The sequence below is a fragment of the Adiantum capillus-veneris genome, chromosome 1, assembly GCF_014529385.1.
Source record: "Adiantum capillus-veneris isolate H3 chromosome 1, ASM1452938v2, whole genome shotgun sequence".
Lineage (NCBI taxonomy): Eukaryota > Viridiplantae > Streptophyta > Polypodiopsida > Polypodiales > Pteridaceae > Adiantum > Adiantum capillus-veneris.
The window spans coordinates 168,641,811-168,647,137 of NC_140931.1; positions in this window are offsets into that span (position 1 = coordinate 168,641,811).

The following is a 5,327-nucleotide window of genomic DNA, read 5'->3' on the forward strand; positions in this document are numbered from 1 at the left end:
CTTAACTAAATTAAACTATTATATTTAGCTATCCTAGCTCTCGTTTTGTTTAGAAATTGGCATATGAGAACTGACAAGGTGACTCTATGAATTTGGCTGGCTCCTTTTAGTATAAAATGCTCATCTCGCAGCTGGTCTTTCTTGCTATAATAATTGAATATTTGTTACTACTAGCAAGCACCTACACCTTGACTTTTTGTAACTTGTGCATTGGGATACTTATATATTACCCAATCTTTTTGTCTTAACATGGAGAGCAGCTTCTAGCTCTGGTTATAAGTTCAAAAGAAGGAAAGGTTACAAAACCTGATGGTTAGATTTTAATTTTTTATGTTGGAAAATTCAACATTTATGTTGATAGCACTGAGGACCTGGTCTGCTATTAGCTTTATTTGGGAAGATAATTGGTAATGATATGTTGATTCAAACCTTTGATATCTAAATTAAATGCTTTAGAATATACCTAATGTCTCTATGAGAAGAATGATGTGTGTGACATTTGGAAATATTTTGCGAATATGACTTGATCTTTAAAAAATCCAAAGTCTAGCTAGATCAAGATCTCATCCTAGTGGAGAACCAAATAAGAATTGGTTTTCAAATTTGCTCAAATAGATTATTTAAAATTAAGTTGCATTAAGCTGTAGAATTTAGAATTAAGACTATGATTATCAGACAGATATTACTCAGAGAGTGTAGTTGTAGCTTGGTACTTTAGAAACTGCCAAGACATTTTGATGACAATTGTGTCAGATTTTGAAGAAAGGAAAAGATGGTCTTGACTAGTTTTCAGATGGTCAGGACTAGATCTCTTTCACTAAGATTCTTGTTGGGTTTGGAATACTTAGCTAGCTTGGATTTTGATAACTGGTATCTTCTACCTACCCTACCTGACATGGTCTTTATTACACGCTCATGGCGGTGCTTAGCTTTGCTTTACTTTTTTGAATTAAAAATTATGAAAAATTAAAGTATATTATGTCAGCTCTTGTCTTACTGTTGGATCATGACTTCTCCTTGCTCATTGCTTTAGTATACCTAACTATTGTTTCACAATTTTGACAATGAATATGGCTAGTTGTTGACCCTTAAATGCTAAGGATTCTTTGACTTCACTTTTTAGAAGTAGAAATTAAGGAAATTAGAATTGTAACACGGTTATGACTACCTCAATTTTGTTGGAATTAGGGTTGCAAAGAAACACGCACAGCTTGGAGAAGACGAAGGAAGCTTAAGGCACACAATAGAGAGTGTGTTACTTAGTGTGCAATGGAAAGATAGATAGCCCTAGAGTGATGGGCATATATACAATGCACGGGGGGGAAAACATCCTAAAGAGGGAAAAAATGCCCCGGAGGTCCTAGTGTGTTCACACACATCACTACCACATGTATATGGTAACAAATCCCCCCTGGAGTGATGCGGTGAACAAGAGCTGGCACATGAGTAAAGGGAAGTGCCATGCCCTGAGCACAGGATCAGTCCACAAAGGAGAGTAAGCCCAAAGCTTTGCGGAAAGCTTCAAGCTTCTCACGAGACAATGCCTTTGTGAAAAGATCGGCAAGGTTGTCCTGTGTTGGCACATAAGCCAAGCTGATCTCTCCTGTTGAGAGCCTCTCCCTGACATAGTGGTAATGCACCTCAATGTGCTTTGTGCAAGCGTGAAAAACTGGGTTCCTCGCAACTGCCAATGCACTCTGACTGTCAGTGTAGATAGTGTTGGCAGTGTCCTGTCCAACACCCAAATCAGCCATAAGGCGTCTAAGCCATACACACTCAACTGTAGCTGTGAAGACTGCCATGTACTCAACCTCACAACTCGAAGTGGCCACAGTAGGTTGCTTCTTTCTTGACCATGATATACATGAACTGCCAAGCATGAAACAAAAACCACTTGTGGACACTCACGTGTCAAAACAACCAGCCCAATCTGAGTCCGAAAAAGCATGTAAGTCTGGCGGCAATGATCCCCCCTTGGGATAAAACAAGCCAAGATGTAAAGTGCCACTAAGGTAGCGGAAAATCCTCTTGACAGCTTGCCAATGCTTAGACCCTGGGCTATGCATAATTCTGCTGACCTGTGAGACTACAAACTGAATATCTGGCCTCGTGTTGCATACATAAATGAGGCAGCCAACAACAGTTTGGTAAAGAGTGACATCAGCAAGATCGCCAGCATCATGTAGACTCAATTTCAAACCTGTTTCCATGGGAGTGGCAATAGGTTTGCAATCCTCAAGTCCAAACTTACATAGCAATGTCTCTATGTAACTTTTTTGACACAAGGCAATACCACCATCACACTGCTTAAACTGTATACCCAAGTAATGATGCAACAGCCCCAAATCTTTCATTTTGAAAGTAGCATTCAAATCAGCCTTAAATTCAGCAATATGTCTCTCATTTGGTCCAGTGATCAGCAAATCATCAACATAAAGAACCACAATGAGAAGTACATCACCCTCACGCTTTACATACAATGAGCTTTCTGTTGGACTGTTACGAAAGCCTCGTTTAACCAAATGAGTGTCAGCTTTCTCATACCAAGCACGAGGAGATTTCTTCAACCCATACAAAGCCTTCTTACATCTGCACACTTTGTCCTCTTGTCCTTTTATGACAAAACCGCGAGGCTGCGTTACATAAACTTCCTCAAATATGTCAACATTCAAGAAAGCAGTAACAATGTCTGATTGATGTACATCCCAACCAAAATGAGCTGCCAATGCACATAGAAAACGTACAGTAGTCATACGACAAGTGGGAGCAAAAGTCTCTTCATAATCTATGCCTTTTTGTTGTGCATAACCTTTTGCAACAAGTCGAGCCTTATGGCGATCGATCTCACCATCCGGCTTGCGTTTCAACTTGTAAACCCACTTCGTACCAATGGCCTTTTTGCCATGAGGCAAATAACATAAAGTCCATGTGTCCTGTGAGCTTACATTACTGTCTCTAGTACATGACAGCAAGGGCTGAACAGAATCTTCCACAAACACTACATCCTGAGAAACCTAATACGTTTTCTTTGCGGATGATACAACGTGTAACCTTTGCTTTCAACACTATAACCAACAAAAATACATTTGACAGCCTTATCATCCAATTTTCTGCGCTGCACTTGTGGCACCAAAGCATATGCCAAACATCCAAAAACACGTATGTGCTCAATAGAAGGCTTTCTATCATGCCATGATTCATATGGACTAATAGAGTGCAAAGATTTTGTAGGACACCTATTAAGTACATAAGTGGCACACATGATGGCCTCAAGCCAAAAAGAATGCGGCAAAGCTTGACTTTTGACCATACATCATGCCATTTCCATCAGTGACCTGTTTTTCCTCTCAGCAACACCATTTTGCTGAGGTGTATAAGGCACTAAACATTGATGTTTTATCCCACGACTAGCCAGAAATGCATTAAATTCATGAGATATATACTCCCCGCCCTCGATCGGAACGGAGGGTGCCCATAGTACATTTCGAGACATTTTTAGCCATAGCCAGAAATTGTTTGAAGCACATAAAAACTTCGGACTTCGCTTTAAGAAAAAATACCCATGCATGCCTGGAGTAATCATCAATGAACGTCACGATGTACAGGTAATTGCCCAAGGACGGAGTTTGCATGGGCCCACAAACATCACTATGCACAAGCTGCAACCTGCATGTGGCCCGAACTGAACCATCCTTTGGAAATTTAAAACACTGCATCTTACCCAAAATACAGCCTTCAGAAACATGTTTGATAGGTGCTTCAAGAGGCGGCAAAGAAGCAACCATATGAGATTTCTGCAAACGCAACAAACTGGCAAAATTCAGATGACCAAAACGTGCATGCCAAAGTTTTGCATTTGAAATAGCCCTTGAATCTGCAACAGCATTTGCAAAATTTTGTCCATACTTGTCATACAAAGTGAGCTTACATGGCACAAAAGCCCAGATGCAACAATTTCATCACCAAAACTGAGATCATGAACTGTACATCTATCATCCACAAATTTGACTACAAGTCCAAGTCTAGCAAGTGCGGATACAGACAAGAGATTCTTCTTGATCCCAAGTACATAAAGTGCATCAACAAGTGCGAAGGAACTGCCATTAGCAACAGTGAGCACAATCTTTCCAACTCCCTGAACTGGATAAGAGGCGTTGTTGGCACAAGTGACTGAATTCCCATGAGGGACAGACTCGAGAGAGGTAAACAGTTCACGATGTGAGGTAATGTGCTTTGTAGCACCACTGTCAAAATACCACACATGTGAATCTGCAGCAACTGACAAGCACGCATCATGGACAACAGGATTGTAAGTGCACTCTACACTAAAAGCCCATTCTGCATCAACATCAGCAACACAGTCTCCTTTCACAGAAGACTCAACAATGGCTGCATTTGTAGTGGAACCAGCATTTGCAGTGGAACCACCCTCTTTCTTCTTAGCCTCTTTGGCCTTCAACTTAGGACACGACTTGATCAAGTGATCATTGGCTTTACTATAATGGCAACGCATCTTCTTTTTGCCCATATCACCAGAATTTCCACACGAATTGCTGCCAGCAGAAGCATTAGGAACAGAATTTTTGCCACTCGCAGCAGAACCATAAGAAGTGGCTGCATTGCTGTTACCGCCCTTTCTTTGAGAAGCAATAAAAGCCTGTTCAATTGCACGCTATCTAGTCCTGTTTTTTCTAGAAAGTGACTCTTACAACAGCAATGTGCATAATGCATCAAACTTGACAACTTCTGGATTTCCTTGGGTCATAAGTCTCCAAGTACTAGCAAAAGTCTTGTAAGAATCTAGTAATGCATCAAGAACAGTCTGCACAAGGGAACTGTCTGAAATAACTTCACCTGCAGAAATAAGTTGCTCATTGATATCCTTGACACTATCAAGGAAAGTGTCCATATCATCTTCCTCATGCATAATCTTCGACTCCAGCTCTTTATGCAGCAAAGCAATTATAGCCTCATTGCGGCTTGCATAAAGACCTGCTAGAATATCCCAAGCCTGTTTTGCAGATTTTACTGAACGGATGTGAGGAACAATGGTGCGCTTCACAGACAACACAATCAATGCATGAGCCTGCGCATCCTTAACATCCCAACGAGCTTGTTCTGCCATAGGCAAAACAACTCTAACAGCCGCAATCCTTGCAGCAAGACCTGCAACATCCTCAACATCGCCTACATCCTCAAAACCAGGACGTACATCAATGCCCTGCACAATGTTCCAGACACCCTTTGACACAAGAACATGTTGCATCATATAAGCCCACATAGGGTAGTTGTCCCCATCCAACCTGTCCTCAGCAGCAAACATCTTG